Genomic DNA, 19,569 nt, shown 5'->3' on the forward strand with positions numbered 1-19,569 from the left:
CTGTATCTTGTTTTACACAGAACTTTCTGTATGTATTTCCCCATCAATAGTTTGAATGTTATTGTCATAAAGATATTTACAAAGAATAAAGGACACATCACTTCACTTGGCACACAGATGCCATTCAATAAAATCTTGTTGAATGAAGAAATTAATGAAGCAAACTATCCTGGAAAACCTTCTGGAAACTCATTGCCATTGAACAATTTCCCCCAAAGACCTTCTAAACTGTAAGGGAAAAGTGATTCTTAAGGGAATATGCAGTATATAATTTCCTACTATTTTTAGTTAAAATGTATGCAACAGCTATGTTTCATGTGCTGTGTGTTTATTTTAACTTAGTTGCCTCTGTGTAGTCAGAAAACACTTTATTGATGCTCTCTCAATTATGAAGTGTTTCCATAGATGTTTTCCACGTGCTTTCTGCATCAGCCTAAGGAGCTAGGCGACAGTTCTTAACACTATTTTATGAGTAATTAAATAGAAGTTTGGGGAGACCAAGGGGCTTGGTCTACATTGCCCAAGAGCTCACAGAGCCAGGCCCTCTGATTTCTAGCTCAAAGCCTTTCCACGCTGTTCTGTCCTCAGCCCAGTAGCCTTATGCCCACCCATCAGCCCTGCAGACTATTGTGCTACTTTAAGTGATGTTGGACAGTTACTCTTCCTGCACCTCTTCTTCTGTGACGTAGGGTTGGTCATATCTATTTCTTTGTTGCAGGGTTCTCAGTCAGGAGGACAAACCTTGCCCATCATTCCATGGTTCCAGAAAAGAGGCTGCATTGATCTAGGTGATGATCCAGGGACACACCAGTAAAACCTTCTGCCTGTCCTTCACCTGCCACCTTAAAAAGGTGAGGACCGCGGCATGCAGTGCATGAAACATAGCAGTTCACACACATTGTAACTGAGAATAGTGGGAAATTATGGTGAGCATTGCACACAGCCCTTTATTGCTAACACTGTGTTTTGTCCCGTGTTATCGCTCAAAGAGGTACATATAGGTTCCTGGAGGGCCCTTACCAAAGCCATCGAAATATTTTCATCAAAAAATCATGGAGCATAGTGAAACTTGGTGATAAAGGATTTCTAATTTCTCCCTTTTATCCCTGAGGACAGTGGTTCCCCATGGCAGCCCTATTCACAGTAGCCAAGACATGGAAGCAACCTAAATGTCCATTGACAGATGAATGGATAGAGTAGATGTGGTACAGATACACAATGGAATACTTCTCAGCCATAAAAAAGAACGAAATAATGCCATTGACAGCAACATGGATGGACCTAGAGATTATCATACTAAGGGAAGTAAGTCAGAAAGAGAAAGACAAATATCATATGATATCACTTATATGTGGAATCTAAAAAAATGATACAAATGAACTTACTTACAGAACAGAAATAGAGTCACAGACACAGAAAACAAACTGATGGTTCCCAAAGGGGAAAGGGGGTGGGGGAGATAAGTTAGGAGTTTCGGATTAACAAATACACATTACTATATATAAAATAAACAACCAGTACCTACTCTATAGCACAGGGAACTACATTCAATATCTTGTAATAACCTGTAAGGGAAAAGAATCTGAAAAAATACATATATACAGTACATGTATACACATACATGTACATGTAACTGAATCTCTTTGCTGTACACCTGAAAGGAACACAACATTGTACATTAACTGTACTTCAGTAAGAAAATGGTTAAGAGACAACAAAACAAAGAACAGGGGTTCCCAAACTTTGCTGCCTTTAGAATCACCCAGGGAGCTTTTCAAATGCTTGATGCCCAAGCCACACACCACACTATTTACATTCGTTTCTGTAGGTGAGACCCAGGTATCGTTATTTTTTACAACTCCCAGAAGATGCCAACAGGCAGCCGGGTTGGAGGACCAACGTGGTCTTCAGGCCACCATCACCAGCGTCACCCAGGAACTTGTTAGACCTGGAAATTCTCAGGCTCGCCTCAGACCCACTGAGTCAGGCACCCGGGGTCGGGTCCAGCAGCCTGTGTTTTAACACGCCTTCCGGATGATTCTGAAGCTTGTTCACACCTGGGAACACCCCACCCCCCTCCGCAGAGCATCCCAAACGCTCAACTTCAACCATGTGGGGATCTTGTCGAAATGCAGATTCAGACTCTGGGTTCAGGGGTCGGGGGCTGGTGAGGGGCGGGGCTGTGATCCTGCCTCTCTCATAAGCTCCCAGTGCTGAAGCTTCTGCTGGTGGGCGGACTCAGCTGAGCATGGCGTCCCCGCGACACTGGCATAGAGTAGATGCTCAGTTAAGTCCCTGGTGAATAGGGTAAATATTTGGTGAAGATGAGGATTAAGTGCCATAGGGATGACTACCCATTATTCACAGGGTAAAAATGACCACAGTTAGGGAGTTTGGGGTTGACATGTACACGCTGCTATATTTAAAATGGATAACCCAAAAGGACCTACTGTGTAGCACAGGGAACTCTGCTTAATAGTATGTAATAACCTAAATGGGAAAAGAATTTGAAAAAGAATAGATACATGTATATGTATAACTGAATCACTTTGCTGTACACCTGAAATTAACGCAGCATTGTTAATCAACGATACTCCAATATAAAATAAAAAGTTAAAAACATACAAACAACAACAGACAAACAAGCAAAATGACCACAGTGAATGCTCTTTACACAGTCTTAAAAATCGCTGGAAATGTTTTGAACAGCAGTCTCTCCTTACAGCAAACAATCCAGCAGGTGAGTTATGTGGGCTGGAAGGAATTTACACTTTAAATCCCTCAGGCATTTGCAGCTCCCTTATTTGTGGGGAATGTTAAAAAACAAACAAACAAACAAAAAAAAAACAGCTGGGATGGAGGTGAGGCCTTCTTCACCATGTCAACAGTCCACATTTTCTAAAGTTGTCCTGGGAACGCCATTGTGACTCTTTGCTGACATTGTTGAATCAAATTTCTCCTCACTTAGAGGTGGTGCTGTATCTGCCCACCTCCTTCAGGAGTACAGGAGCGTTAGCCGGGGGTGAAAATATATTCCTGCAGATTGTACAAATCAGGCACCTGTGTCGGTTTCCGGAGGTTAACGTCCTGAAATAGTTAAGTAAAAGTTGGTCACGAGGGGGCAGTATTGCCCCACAAAGATTCTTCATTTCGGCTGCTGAACCTGGAGCTGGTCACCTGCTCTTTTTAAATACGTCTATGTATCAGTAATACTCTTTGTTCTTCTTTCTTCGAAGACCCGGAAGCAATCAAAAACATGCCCCCCAAATCTGTAGGCATTGGACCTTTATAAAAATGTCTATTGACTGTTTTTAAAAATATTTTTAGGGACTTTTTTTCTCTTGAAATTTTTGTGAGACTCTAGCTCGTTATTACCAAAGATGAAGAAGTGATCCTTTCCTGGAAGACGCTGTTCTTTATCAGCAGTGCTGGAACATCCAGCCCCGGAGACATTAATATTCTTAAGATTCAGGAATTTTTGTTCCCGAGGAGATATTGATCTGTGGGGAAGCCTGTTGGCTGAGAAACTCAAGAATGAGTTATTTTGGATGTTTCAGTTGCTGCCTCAGTTTCTTCTGAGGGGCAACGGTCACTAATGAATGGGACAGCCGAGGGGTCTCCCAGAACACAATGTCCTGGTCCACCATCGCCTGTTCCAAACTGAGCCCCGTCACATCCCCCTCGATGCTGGTCTGCATGGGTCTCAGATGGTGACGTTTATCAAAACAAAGTGCGTGGATTCCTGCACTGTTCCTTTTTGAGACGTCTGACCTAGGAGTTGCTGGAACACCAGGCGTTTTCTTCCTTCCTGGACCCCGGGGCTGCGTGTGCTGTTTTGCAGGCCCGTTAACGAGGCTTCTTCTTGGGTTAATTGCGCGCCCCAGCCCGGCCACATCTCCAGAGGCCAGCTTCACCCCCCCACGCCGAGATTGTTTCCATATGTGACCCCACATGCTCCTGCAGCCACCTCTGAAGAGGCTGGCTTCCAGCTGCCCCCTCGGGAACCATAAATTGTCTGTGTCTGCTGGGCTTCCTTCCAGGTAGCTCTGCACCCCACACAGGGCCCTGCTTTCGAGCCATCAATGTGGGTTTTCTTTGGAGCGGCTGCAGACTCAAGAGGCCGGATCCACGGTGACATGGAAGGTGACAGTTTCCGTGTTCTCTCTGGTGGCTTCCATTTGGCCTGCTGGGAGCTCTCTTCTTTTTTTTTTTTTTTTTCAAGGTTGGTAGCAATCTTTTATCAAATGAATATTATATTATTTATAACATTAATATGTAAAATGAATGAAAATAAGAAATAAGGTCCTCAAAATATTTAGATATTCACTTTGTGTAGGAAGTGCTTTTTTTTTTTTTTCCCTACATCTTTATTGGAGTATAATTGCCTCACGACTGTGTGGGACTCTCTTCTTTGTCTGAGGCCACGGCAGAATTTCAACAGGGGCTTGATATGGTTTAACGGACACTGATGTGATGCCCGGCCCAGTCCTGGGCCCGCCCTTTGGGAGCCTGCGGCCCAGCGAGCTAACCCATCCATCACAGAAGTAAGGCCAGCATGGAGCACCCCAAGAGTTCAGATCTCCCTGCGAAGGGAGTCCTGGGTCACCTTGGACTCACGTGGTCACGAGACCCGAGGCTGTGGTCTGGGAGCTGTCTGGTCTCTTGGGTCTGCTCCGACCTGGGTCCCAGCTCTTGTCCACAAAACCCAGGGCCATCCCCGGCCACCGAGATGAGGGGGTTGGCCAAGGGAGATGGGGTGCCAGTGGACTCAGGTGGGTTGTTTCCCAGCCCTTCTGCCTGGGGAGGGGATTGGTGGGTTCCGTGAATTCACACCAGGGTGGAGAGAAGGCAGGTTGCAGCTCGTGTCACATCTGGCTGCTCGTATCAGAACACCTGATGGCAGAGGTGGAAGCAAACAGGGGTGAATAGTCATAAACATTTATTTTCAATAAATAGAGTTTATTTTTTTGAGCAAATTTAGGTTCACAGTAAAATTGAGCAGAAGGTACAGAGGTCTTCCATCTACCCCCTGCTCCCACACATGCAGCCTCCTTCACTATCACCATCCACCAGCAGAGGGGGACGTTTTACAATTGTTGAACCTGCATTGACATGGCATCATCGCCCAGACTCCATAGTTTACATTAGGGTTCACTCTGGGTGCTGTACATTCTGTGGGTTCGGACCAATGTACAGTGACATGTATCCACCACTGTAGAATCATATAGGGGGGCAGAGTCAAGATGGGGCATGGGAGGATGCGGAATTTGTGTCTCCCCACACCTAAGGCACCTGCCGGATGCTGGTGGGGGACCTCAATGCCCAAGGAGATGGGAGGAACCCCCGAGCAACTGGGTAGGACATGGGGGGGAGGGAGGGGGGACAAGAAGTGGAGGCCGGACAGGACCAGCACCCCTGAGGGGTGGCTGGGAGAAGGGAGGGGTTCCCACTCCTGGAGGGATGCTCGGGGGCTTGAAGGATCAGGGGGGAGTGCACCTAGCATTTTCCCTGCCCAGTCGGGCTCCGGGAAGGCTGCTGGGCTCCCGGGCCGGGTCCTCCGCCCTCTGAAGCCCCCTCTGGGCCATGTGGGTCCTAGAACCGTGGGAGGGAGGGAGGAAAAATCAGAAAGAGAAATTAAGGAAAAAATCCCATTTACCATCGCAACAAAAAGATAAATAAAATACCCAGGAATAAATCCTAAGGAGGCAAAAGACTTGTACTCAGAAAACTATAAAACACTGATGAAAGAAATCAAAGATGACATAAACAGATGGAGAAATATACCATGTTCGTGGATTGGAAGAATCAATATTGTGAAAATGATTATACTACCCAAAGCAATCTACAGATTCAATGCAATCCCTATCAAACTACCAAAGGCATTCTTCACAAAATTAGAACAAAAAATTTCATAATTTGTATGGAAACACAAAAGACTGTGAATAGCAAAAGCAATCTTGAGAAAGAAAAACAGAGCTGGAGGAATCAGACTCCCTGACTTCAGACTATACTACAGAGCTACAGTAATCAAGACAGTATGGTACTGGCACAAAAACAGAAATATAGATCAATGGAACAGGATAGAAAGCCCAGAGATAAACCCATGCACTTATGGTCACCTAACTTACGACAAAGGAGGCAAGAATATACAATGATGAAAAGATAGCCTCTTCAATAAGTGGTGCTGGGAAAACTGGACAGCTGCATTTTACATCTTTCAGTAAAAGAATGAAAGTAGAACACTCCCTAACACCATACACAAAAATAAACTCAAAATGGATTAAAGACCTAAATGTAAGGCTGGACACTATAAAACTCTTAGAGGAAAACATAGGAAAAACACTCTTTGACATAAACCACAGCAAGATCTTTTTTGACCCACCTCCTAGAGAAATGGAAATAAAACCAAAAATAAACAAATGGGACCTAATGAAACTTAAAAGCTTTTGCACAGCAAAGGAAACCATACACAACACTAAAAGACAACCCTCAGAATGGGAGAAAATATTTGCAAACAAAACAATGGACAAAGAATTAATCTCCAAATATATAAACAGCTCATGGAGGTCAATATCAAAAAAACAAACAACCCAATTAAAAAACTGACAGAAGACCTAAATAGACATTTCACCAAAGAGGACATACAGATGGCCAAGAGGCACAGGAAAAGATGCTCAATATCACTAATTATTAGAGAAATGCAAATCAAAACTACAATGAAGTAACACCTCACACCAGTCAGAATGGCCATCATCAAAAAATCTACAAACAGTAAATGCTGGAGAGGGTGTGGAGAAAAGGGAACCCTCTTGCACTGTTGGTGGGAATGTAAATTGATACAGGCACTATGGAAAACAGTATGGAGGAGGTTCCTTAAAAAACTAAAAACAGAACTACCATACAACCCAGCAATCCCACTACTGGGCATATACCCTGAGAAAACCATAATTCAAAATGACACATTTACCCCAATGTTCACTGTGGCACTATTTATAATAGCCAGGACATGGAGAAAACCTAAATGTCCAATGACAGATGAATGGATAAAGAAGATGTGGTACACATATACAATGGAATATTACTCAGCCATAAAAAGGAATGAAATTGGGTCATTTGTAGTGATGTGGATGGACTTAGAGTCTGTCAGACAGAGTGAAGTAAGTCAGAAAGAAAAAATCAAATGTCGTATATTAATGCATGTATGTGGAATGTAGAAAAATGAACAGTTGAACTTATTTGCAGAGCAGGAATAGAGACATAGACGTAGAGAACAGACATGTGGAGGGCGGGGAAGGGGAGGGTGGGACGAATTGGGAGACTAGGTTTGACATAAATACACTACCATGTGTGAAATAGCTAGCTAGTGGGAACCTGCTATATAGCACGGGGAGCTCAGCTCGGTGCTCTGTGATGACCTAGATGGGTAGGATGAGGGGGGTGGGAGGGAGGTCCATCCAAGAGGGAGGGGATATAGATATATATATATAGCTGATTCACTTCAATGTACAGCAGAAAGTAACACAACATTGTAAGGCAATTATGCTCTGATAAGAAAAAGAGGATCATATAGAATAGAATTTTCAGTACCTAAGAATCCTGTGTGCTCCGCCTCTTCATGCCTCCCTCCCCCTAGACCCTGGAGACTAATCTCTTTACTGTCTTCATAGTTTGGCCTTTTCCAGCACGTCATGAGTTGGAATGGTGCAGTGTGCAGACTTCTCAGATTGACTTCTTTCACTCAGTAGTAAGCAACACGCATGTCTTTTTGTGGCGTGCTAGTGCATTTCTTCTTAGCCTGATGAATGGAATAGTCCTGTTTATCAAGAGGTCCGAGTGGGTTGGTCATGGGCTGCTGCAGGGGCTCAGAGACCCATGTTACTCTTTTGGCTCTGTGCTTGCAGCCTGTTGCCTTGGCCACTCGTGGTTGCAGAGGCAGTTGCGTCTCCAGAAAGTGCCTCTAGGACAGAGGCCAGAGGAAAAGGGAAAGGAAAGGGGGAGGGTGTTGGCAGCCAAGGCTGCACCCTTTTTGGTGGAGCCCCTGGAGAGGATGTCCCCTTACATCTCACTGGCCAGAACCAGGTCACGTGGCCACATCTGGACATCAGAGTGGAAAGAAATTGCCAAGATGGGTCTAGACCCATCGTGGCCCCCCCAGCGCTGGGCAGGGCCTTGCTGAAGACATGGGGGGTTGTTAGCAGAGAAGTGTGTGAGTGTGAGTGTGCGAGTGTGTGTGTGTTGAATGGATGCTGGCGGGTAATAGAAGGGGTCTGTTGCCACAAACTCAATAAACAGGCCCTTTACGTGATTGGGAAAGGCGACCCTTCCTCCCCTGGTGGGTGCTGTCAGAGGTGGATGCTGCCATATAGGGACATAGAGGAGGTTCAGGGGTCAGCTTGTGGGGAGCTCTGGGCTGTTTGAGGGTAATTGTCACATGAATGGTGTGGGTATAGTAATTGTCACATGAATGGTGTGGGTATAGTTTGGAGGGGGAAGGAATCACTTAGTTCAGAGAACTGATGAGGGAGGAGGTGTCTGATCTAGGCTTTGAAGGATGGATAGCATTTTTACAAAGTAGCTGTTTTATTATAGAAGAGCATCACCGATTGCTAATTGTCCTTTACTAGCCACTGTCCCATCTTCTGCAGTAATGACACTCCCAGTTTTGGGGCTCCCTAAGGACTACCTTTCCCAGCTTTCCTTGAAGCTGGGTGTGGCCAAGGGGAGGAAGCATTAGATGCAACTCCCAGGAGTGACACCCTTCCCTTTTTTCTCTTCTACCTGCAGGCAGGTGGCCATGGTGGTACTTAGCCAGTTTGGATGCCATGGCTGAAGCCACCCCCAGGACTGATGGAGCGATGAGACAGAGTGACCCTACACCCAGACCGGATGTGACAGAAAAGTCTTTCTTGTTTAAACCAGTATTAATGTGGCTACAGCTCTGGTAAAGCTATGAGCCTATGTCGTAATGTAAAATAATAAGTTTTAGGGTCTCTTGAAAGCTAAATTTTTTTTTTTTTTTTTTTCGGTACACGGGCCTCTCACTGTTGTGGCCTCTCCCGTTGCGGAGCACAGGCTCCGGACGCGCAGGCTCAGTGGCCACGGCTCACCGGCCCAGCCGCTCCGCGGCATCTGGGATCCTCCCGGACCGGGACACGAACCCGCGTCCGCTGCATCGGCAGGCGGACTCTCAACCACTGCGCCACCAGGGAAGCCCGAAAGCTAACTTCAATCACACTTAACCAAATCAATGCTTACCTAGCCTTGCATTGTTAAGCAACAGTGTATAGCCTCCTTTTTAAAAAAAGGAGTTTTCTGCATTACGGTAGGTTGACGGTCCAGTTTGCTCTTGGGTCTGAATCTCCCTGTGGTGTGTCAGCCTATCTGGCAAGTGTGGCAGCATATGATTTGGAAATATCAGTTGATGTTTTCCTTTTTTCCCTCTGATCCTTCACTCAGGTGGGTTTTTTTTTTTTGTCTCAGGGAAGGGAGGGGACCACAGAGAGAAAAAACTGGAGTCTGGTCTGGGCCAACCCTGGGGGGCATCAGAAAGGACTCCTCTGTGCAGACCACTGAGTGGGAGCAGGTGGGAGAGACCCAGACAAAAAACCGGGCCCTGGGGGCCTTGGGCCGGGGAGAGGGGCCTGACTCAGCAGGATGGGTGGGCCTGAGGCCACCTCAGCAGGGGCAAGCATGGACAGATGACCCCCCCTGAGCCCCTCTGCAACACCAGGGAACCATGAACTTCTCCTTGAACTCAGCTGCAACTCAGGAAAGTCCGGGGACCCGGATTCGATTGGTGGAAATTATGCTGAGCTACAGAGAAATGAACAGAGTTACACCTGCTTTTATCAACCGATATTTGTATCTACTACACATGGCTTTATGGACATCAGTTCTGGGCCTGGCGAAATAATGAGTATTGCAGATGCAAAAACTGTCACAGACACAGAGATGCAGGAGACATTGGTCTCTTCTTTCTATCCTTTTATTCTCCACTCCAGCCACCAGGGCCTAAGGTGGCCAAGCTTGAAGGTCTCATGCTACATGGATGTCTGAAGAATGCTGGGCTATTATACTATTAACACGAGTGTAGAATCTGTGGAACTAAATTATGGGGTTCCTTTGCCGGTGGTAAGTTCTCAAAGTACTTTTTTTGCTAGCAGCTACCCACTTTGGATAGTTTGCTTTGCCCAGAGTCGGGGGTGCACTAAATATTTGCTGAGGGAAAAGAAGGAAACTCTGTTTCTTCATGATTTCCCAAACGATTTAGCCTCTGTTTGAGAGGCAGGTGACTTTATTTGAGTGAATACTATGGGCACAATCATTAGTTTCTGTTGGAAGTAAACACTCAGCAAAAGAGTGACCTGTGAGGGTAAACAGCCCAGAGCACATAAAGTCATGCCCTGTTCAAGAAAGGCTGAGAACTCAGAACTGGAATAAACAGTCTCAGTGACTACATGTGAATAATGCTGATTTTGCACCAAAAAAGAGCTTCCCATCAAATTTTAGTGCTTATCTGAGAACCGCACTAAGAATTGTATATTAAAGGGTGAAAATAATTTGCTGAAATCCTACTTCTTCCCCTTAAAAAGTCACTGATTAGCAAAATTGCGAACAAATAGCTTTTCAAGCAAGTCAGCAGCAAAACAGTCTACATAAATTACATTAGTAGTGAAGAAAAATTCCCCCAAATGGGATGCTTGGCCATAATAATGAGTTATTTTAGGAGAAAATGTGAATGGGATTTTATATAATCTTGGAAGGGGGGAGGTCTTACATGACATGACACAAATCATGACAAAATTCAGAAGCTGTAAAGGAAAATATTGATACATTTGACTTCACGCAATTTGAAAGATTTTATGTCAAGGGTACCACAAATGAATTTAAAATATCAACCAAAAAGTAACCATCAAATAAAATATGAATTTTATATTAAAATATAAAATTGCTAAAATACCTAGCAATTTTCCATTGCTAAGAAAAATATTTGCAACCTAATGTGGTGGGGGCTGATAGCCAGTGCCCTCTGAAATCTGTATTCTTTCTTCCATTGCTGTGGAATACTAGGGAGGCCTCAGTAGGACTCCAGAATTGTGCCCACAATCCCTGATGTTCATGCCCTGGCATAGTCTCCTCCCCTTGAGTGTGGGCAGGACATGCAACTTGTCTCTAGCCATAGAATATGGCAAAGGTAGCAGGACACACATGCTTGTGTGCAAGTGATGATGTATGTAAGATTGCACCACCTATCTTGCTGGAGTCTCTCTCTCTTTTGTTGGCTTCGAGGAAATCCCATATGACAAAGAATTGAACATGGCTCCTAGGAGCTGAAGGAAGCTTCAGATGGGGCTGTTAGCAAGAAACTGAAGCCTTCAGTTCTACAGCTGCCAACAACCAGAAGCAGATCTTTCCCTAGTCCAGACTCAGATGAGACTGCAGCCGTAGCCAACACCTTAACTGCAACCTTGCAAAGGACCCAGTTGAGCTGTGCCCAAGCTCCTGACCCACAGGAACTGCAAGCTAAGAAATGTTTAGTTTTAAGATACTAAATTAATGGCAACATTATTAGGCATAATAGATAGCTAATGCAAACCCAACTATACTGCATCTCCCAGGCTCCCTTGCAACTGCTAGATGTTGCCATGTGACTAAGCTCTAATCTACAGAATGTGAACAGAGGACATACAAATGGCCAGTAAGCACACGAAAAGATGCTCAACATCACTAATCTTTAGGTCATTAGGGAAATGCAAACTGAAATCACAATGAGATTCCACCTTGTACCCGTTAAGATGGCTACTATAAAAAAATAACCAGTGTTGGCAAGGATATGGAGAAACTGGAGCCCTTGTACGCTGTTGGTGGGAACGTAAAATTGTATGGCCTCCGAGGAAAACAGTTTGACAGCTCCTCCAAGAATTAAACATAGCATTACTATATGATCCAGCAATTCCATTTCTGAGATATACCTGAAAGAATTCAAGACAGGGTCTTGAAGAGATATTTGTACACTCATGTTCACAGCAGCATTATTTATTCACAGTAGCTAAAGTGTACAATCAACCCGCGTATCCACAGACAGAAGAATGGATAAGCAAACTGTGGTCTATACACACGATGGAATGTTATTCAGCTTTAAAAAGGAAGGAAGGAAGTTCTGACACATCCTACAACCTTGATGAACCTTGATGACATAATGCTAAGGGAAATAAGGCAGTCCCCAAAGAGACAAATACTGTATGATTCCACTTATATGAGGCATCTACAGTAGTCAGATTTATATTGACAGAAAGCAGAATGGTGGGTGCCAGGGGAGGAGTGAGAAGTTGTTGTTTAATGGGGACAGAGTTTCAGTTTTGCAGGACGAGAAGAGTTCTGGAGATGGATGGTGGTGACGTTTGCACAGCAATGTGAATGCACTTAATGCCACTGAACCGTATACTTAAAAATGGTTAATATGGTAAATTTTATATGTATCAAAAGTTGCAAAAAAGCAAGTTGCAAAAATAATATGTAGCACAACCCCAATTTATAAAAACATGTATGCTTGTTTGTTGTATGCATAAAGAATTTCTGAAAGAATACACAAAAAAACCCACAGTAGGGAGGCTGGGAAATCAGATGAGGGGGAGACCAACGTTTGTATGTTTTCTGGTGCTGTTTGGAATTTTAGTTTATGACGTACATGTCTTACTTCTAAAATGTAAAACAAATTATTAATGAGGAGATTGGATTTTCTCCTACATTGATTCCTTAGATTACTCTGGGGCCAGCCCTTGAGGATTATACTGATTCCTTATGTTGGTTTCTGCTGAGATGTTTGGAGCTGTTGGGTTTTGGTTTCTTCTACAAAACTGTTTTCCAGAGGGTAATACTTAATTCTTCAACAGCAAAACAGCCAGAATAAATTTTGAAACTTTGTTGGATTGTATCTGAATGATGTGAATCAACAAATAAAGGTCACTGAAAGAGGCTTCAGTGTTTCTAAGACACCAAATAGAGCCACAATCGAGACAGCATTTGGCAAAAAATGAACACACACAATTCCTCACATGTAGACACCATGTCTTCTACTTTTTTTGTGTCTTCCATGGCATTCAGTAAATTCTATGTAGTACTAAGTTAAATGCTTAATAACTCCATGGTGGGTGGAAACAATTTTCATGGCTAATGTCGACGAGAATAGATCATATGACTAGTTCATCTTGACTATGTTGATCTTTCAATCATCAGTCTCAGAGTTAAAATAATTAAATCACTCAAATTACCCAAATAGGCAAAAGGAATGTCGAGCAAGACACTATCTTTAGGGGAGGGAAGAATACACAGAAATGTATTTCTTGAATGGCTCCATATAGAAGCATTTGGATGTGGACACCCTCACAAGCCCAAAGAGATACAGCCTTTAGGTGAAGGAGAGAAGTATTAGCTGGAGACCAGAGTGGCCCCACCGCTGATAAAGGAAGCATTAAAAGTTGCACATAGGGCTTTCCTGGTGGCGCAGTGGTTGGGAGTCTGCCTGCTAATGCAGGGGACACGGGTTCGAGCCCCGGTCTGGGAGGATCCCACATGCCGCGGAGCAACTAGGCCCGTGAGCCACAACTACTGAAACTGCGCGTCTGGAGCCTGTGCTCCGCAACAAGAGAGGCCGCGATAGTGAGAGGCCCGCGCACCGCGATGAAGAGTGGCCCCCGCTCGCCGCAACTGGAGAAAGCCCTCGCACAGAAACGAAGACCCAACACAGCCAAAAATAAATGAACAAATTAATAAACTCCTACCCCCAACATCTTAAAAAAAAACAAATCCCTCTTAAAAAAAAAAAAAAAGTTGCACATAAGCCCCAGAAAACACGTGCTCTCATTCCCTGACTTTGTCGTTCTGCAGCTTTGTCCTTTTCGATACAGACTGAATGTATTTATATTATAACCGTGTCCTGCTTAATTCTACTTAGAAGTTTTTTATTCTAAACTTTTAGCAAAAACGTTCATTTATGTAAAAGCAGTAATAATTTACACCACTGCTCCACAGTTGGGCGTTTCAGGCAGCATTTTTCAACCTCACGCTATTGGTATTTTGGCCAGATGGGCCTTCGATGGTGAGGGCCTGCCTGTGCACTGGAAGATGTCGGGCAGCATCCCTGGCCTCCACCTACTAGATGCCAGAGGCACGTCCTCCCCCGTGCTGCCAACCGGAAACGTCTCCAGACGCCCTGGGCGCCAAACCGTCCCTGGTGGAGGACTGCTGCCTCGAAAGTGGATGGAGAGATCGCAGGTGGAGGGGGCCAGCCACACCCGTGATGCCACTGCACCTGGGGGGACCTTCCCCAGCAGGGGTGAAGGGCCCAGTGAGGGGGCTGAAGTCCCCCAGATCCTCGTTTTATCCACCTGGGAGGGGGCAGCGGGTCTGAGTGCCCACTTGAGTGTTAGGAGTACAGCAGGAGAGGGACTGCAGTGCCAAGGGCTGCCCGGGCTCGACTTCCACAGGTAAGCACTACATAGTTTCTGCCGGTGACTGGGTTTATGCCCTGATGTGTGTGGTGTGAGTCTAGCTGCTTCACGGTCTCACCAATACTTAGTGTTCCTCCTATGAGCGTTCGGGTGGGAGTGTATGATTTTAGGTTGCATTTTTCGGTGACTAATGACATTTGGCCTCTTTTCAAATGCTTTACTTTTATAATGCGAAAAAAATGTAAATATGTGTGTGCATGTGTGTAAAGGAGGAGTTATAAATATATAAAAGGTGGAGCCACAAAATTGCAGGAGTGTGGAGCACATCCGGCTGCCTTGGTGGCCAGGCCAGCACGTCGAAGGGGCAGCCCCAGCTCCCGAGTCCTCCTAGGAAACGTGGCGCCTTCCTCTGGATCCCAGCCCCGCCCCCCCCGCTTCATGACGCCAAGCGCTGGCGTTCCCTTTCCGCCGGAGCTGGGAAATAGCGCCACAGAGATTTGCACCCTGGAGATTTGTTCGGCAGGGCCCTTCCTGTCCCATCCGAGGGTGCATCCTGACCTGGCTTGACCTGTTTTGCAAGCTGAGCCCTGCCAGCACCTGGGTTCAGAAACTCTGCGGGAGGTGTCCTCCGGGCCAGGGGTGTGTGCACATGCACGTGGGGTGCGGGTGGTGTGTGTGCTGTATGTGGTGTGTGTGTCAGAGTGGGTGGGGAGGGGAGGGCATGCTGTGTTCCAGAAGGAGAGTGGGTCCTTGCTGGAGATTAGGAAGTAGAGCCAGAATCTCTTAGAAGACAACAGTTCATCCGAAGGACACACACACACACACACACACACACACACACACACACACAAAAGGCACAAAGAGATAGACAGTGTAAAGCAAGTGTCCCTTACACTGTGCCCCCAGCCTCTGCTTGTCCCTTTCCTGCAGTGGAAAGAAACACAGTGAAACAAGTGTATGTAATGTGTGTGTGTGTGTGTGTGTGTGTGTGTGTGTGTGCGCGCGCGTGCCTGCAAGCTCGTGGTGGTGGGACAGGGTCTTACCTGGACCCCAGGAGCAGCTCCTCATGCCTGGGCTCCTGTCAGGTCTGCAGCCTTCCAGCTGTAGATGGTTTCCCTCCGCCACAAGGGGTGGGGACGTTCTGGAAGGTGAGGATCCCCGCCCCCCACTCACACATAGGCACGCATGTTGGTTTCCCTTGTGGTCGTTCCAAGGTTGGCTATTTACAGATTTGGGCACAGCCCCTCCGAAAGGAATTCCCACCCCCCCTTGAAAACGGAAATAGTGTTTCTTAGCATTGTTTCCTTTTCCTTTGTTAATGCTTTATCAAATGGAAAAATACCATAAATATACTCAGACAAAAAATCATATCTTGCCCTCAAATTATCTGAGGAGGAAAAGGCCAGCTTTCTTTAACGAGAGTCTCCATTTCAGCCTGTTTTCAGCTTTCGTCATTTCCCAGCAGGGCAGGTGCTGCGACCCGAGTGTGCAGCCCCCGTCAGCCTGTGTCTGGACTCACAGCTGCACGTGCATGGCCACCTCCAGTGGGACATGCTCTCCTGGGACACAGATCCGGTGTGTGTGCATGTGCACGTGCACGCGTGTGTTTGAGAAGTCTTGATACCATTTTGGGGGGACAATTTGGAGGAAAGCAGTTGTTACCAGAGTGGGAAAGAAGCCCGCCTTTTTCTTGACCATGAGGCTGAGCAATGCTGGTTGAACCCTTCCTGCGTTTCTTGGATGTTCATGACATCTTTGGCTGTGAGTGTGGGTGAGTTTTCTGTTTCCTCTGACGTCTTTAACTTTGGCAGATCAGCCGACTGGGGTGCATGAAGAAATGTTCCACGTGTGCTCAATTCGACAGAAACAAGTTGGTTCCAGTTTCTTGAAATGAAATATGTGAGCATCTTTGAAGATGGTTGCGTCTTTGCATCCACAGTGAGACCCCCTGCTCGGGAGGGCTGCACCCCAGACCTCCTCCCCCAAGACTGGCGGACCCTGATGACCTTCTGAGTGTGGTATTGATTGTAAGGGATCTGGGGATCTCACAAGCCCCTCAAACACAGTGCTGGTATCAAAGCAATGGGTGAACTGCTTCCGGGGGAGGGTGGTCTTCTCAGGCCCGCAGAGCTGGGAGAGGGCTTGGGGCTGAGCTTCTCGGCTCCAGAGTGAAAAGAAAATGTTGTCAAAAATCATCAAGTGTTACCGAGTCCAGGCTCGTACTGCTCGCCACACGACAGGCCAATAAATCAGGAGACGAGGTGTCGGGGCAAAGAATAGTGACTTTATTAGAAAAGCCAGCAGACCGAGAGGATGGCAGACTGATGTCCCAGTTAGAATTCAGGCTTCTTTTATACTAAAAGGAGAGGGAGGGTGGCTGGTTGTTGGAAACTTCTTGGTGCAGGAATCCTTTGTTTTTTCATCTGCCCAAGTAGGTCAGGTCACAAACCTCCAACGAGACAAATGTTATTGTCTGTTATGCAACTTTTTATCTCTATATGAATGGAAAAGTATTATACTCTTAAAGGTCAGAGCCTTGAGGATGGGCTATCCCGTATATTTCAGGCTACAGGCAACATTCTTAACTGAAAGCAAAAGCAACAGAATACAAAGGTTAAAGTAAAAGAAACAGATCCAATATGGAGTCAGATTTGTTCTTCCCTATTACACGAGTCCAAAATATGAGGTTCCTGGGCTTCCCTGGTGGCGCAGCGGTTAAGAATCCGCCTGCCGATACAGGGGACATGGGTTCGAGCCCTGCTCCAGGAAGATCCCACATGCCGTGGAGCAGCTAAGCCACAACTACTGAGCCCGTGCTCTAGAGCCCACAACTACTGAGCCCGTGCTCTAGAGCCCGCGAGCCACAGCTACGGAGCCTGCGTGCCACAACTACTGAAGCCACGCACCTAGAGCCCGTGCTCCACAACAAGAGAAGTCCCATTTGCCGCAACCAGAGAAAGCCTGCGCACAGCAATGAAAACCCAACACAGCCAAAAATAAATAAATAAAATAAATAAATTTTTTAAAATGTTAAAAAATAAAATTAGGTTCCTCGTGTCTCAGGCCAAGTTCCTGGAAGCAGAGCCTTGGAGAGGGGGTTTTGGGAAGGGGTATATGAGGGGCTCGGGAGGAGTGGGGGGAGGGTACGTGGCAGGAAAGGCTGTGAGTGGCCGGAATCCAGCTCTAATCAGCTCACCGGTGGTCATCACTGGCCAAAGTCAGCCCTGGGATGGGGCAAATGCCATCTTCTTGGTCTGCTGGCTTTTCTAATAAAGCCACTATTCTTTGCCCCAACACCTCGTCTCCTGATTTATTGGCCTGCCATGTAGTGAGCAGTACGAGCTTGGACTTGGTAGCAGTTGATGATTTTTGACAACATTTTTTTTTCTTTTGCTAAATTTTATCCTGATCCCTACTTGTTGTATCTTTCTGCTTTCTTCCGGATTCCTTTTTTTTCTTCTTCTTCTTCTTACCAGAGTCAACAACTCAAGGATTTTCTCAAAGAGGATTTTGTGGGATAAATTCTTTGAAATCACGTACGTATGAGAATAATGTTACTTATTATGTTAAGTAATAATTTAGTTTTCGTCACAAACCTGGATATACCGTTTTAGGCGAAAATGCTTTTCCTTCCAAATATTTAAGTGATTCTCTGCTGTTCTCTTGTATCTGTCACCATTGACAGCTCTGTGAAAATTTGGTTTTGACCTTTTGTAGGAGTTGTGGGTTGCATTGGGTACCCTAAAAAGATATGTTGAAGTCCTAGCCCCTGGTACCTTGTGAATGTGACCTTATTTAGAAATAGGGTTGTTGCAGATGTAATTAGTTAAGATGAGGTCAGACTGAAGTGGGGGGGCCCTAATCCAATACGACTGGAAGAGTAGAAGAGACACAGACACACAGGGAGATGCCATGTGACGATGGAGGCAGAGATGGGAGTCATGTGCTTTCAAACCAAGGAGCGCCAAGGAGCGCCAGCAAACACCAGAAGCTGGGGGAGGGGCCTGGAAAAGGTTCTCCCCTAGACCCTTCAGAGGGAAGCTGGTCCTACTCACACCTTCATCTTGGACTTCTAGAACTATGAAAGAAGACATTTCAGTTGTTCTGAGACACCCAGTTTGTGGTACCTCCTTAGGGCAGCCCAGGTAAACTAACACAGTAGGTAATCTACTTTTTCCTTTTGGGGGATTTGAAATTTCACCTTCTCTTTAATCCTTATCTTCTTATTACTATCAGCAGGTTGATATTGTCTCCCTAGAGGCTGGATAAAAGGCCTACTTGAGGTCGTTGGGGTTCTAGGAAGATAGAAGCTTCTAGTATGAAAAGGGCTCATCAGCCTCATCCCTCACCCCCAGACGCCCTCCCACCTCCTTCCAAGCATTTCCCTTTATGTTGTGGTGGGGGGAAGCCAGCCTGCAAATAATTGCCCTGGGGAGGCCTGGGGAAGGCAACTTTTGCTGGGGCTCCCTTGGCCTGGCTCCAGGGCTGCAGGGATAGCCAGGCTGGCTCAAAGCCCCCTCCCCGAGCTGGGGATAGACTGGGATGGACAAGGACGCTGGGGCCCCAGGCTCCAAGCTTGCGAGCGCATAGCGGTGGTTTCTCTCTGTGCCCTCTGTCTCTCGGGGCCCTGAGCACCCTGAAACCCTGCGGCCCTCAGCTGAGCAGTGCAAGTCTGGTGGGGGAGCTGGGAGGGGTCGGCCCTGATTGCTCCGAGGAGAGAGAGCGAGCCCCAAGTCGAGGTGCCTTTCCAGCCCCCATGTGGGAGCCGTGGCCTTGACGGCTTTCCTACCTGCCCGTCACCTCACCCCACCCTCAATGCCCACCTGGCCGAACCAGCTGTTTTGTCAGCGTTGAAGGGGCTCTTAGACCCGCCAAGTTTTTTTTATCAGCTGTTTGATCTCAGGGCGTGGTCCCCAGGAGGCGCCTGGCAGCCCCCAGAGTTCTCCACTTTGCGTGGACGGCCCAAAACAAACAAATCGATGAACAGATCAAGAATTTCATTCATGGCCTCTTGTGATGTGAGATGTCCTCAGATCCCTGAGTCACTCCTGTGCCGACACCGCAAAGTAAGAAGGCGTGTGTACTCCTGCTTACTCTGTGGTGGTGACGGGAGCGGGCA

The sequence above is a fragment of the Aethalodelphis obliquidens genome, unplaced genomic scaffold (assembly GCF_003676395.1).
Source record: "Aethalodelphis obliquidens isolate GAN/ISIS:26980383/991018 unplaced genomic scaffold, ASM367639v1 scaffold1, whole genome shotgun sequence".
NCBI lineage: Eukaryota > Metazoa > Chordata > Mammalia > Artiodactyla > Delphinidae > Aethalodelphis > Aethalodelphis obliquidens.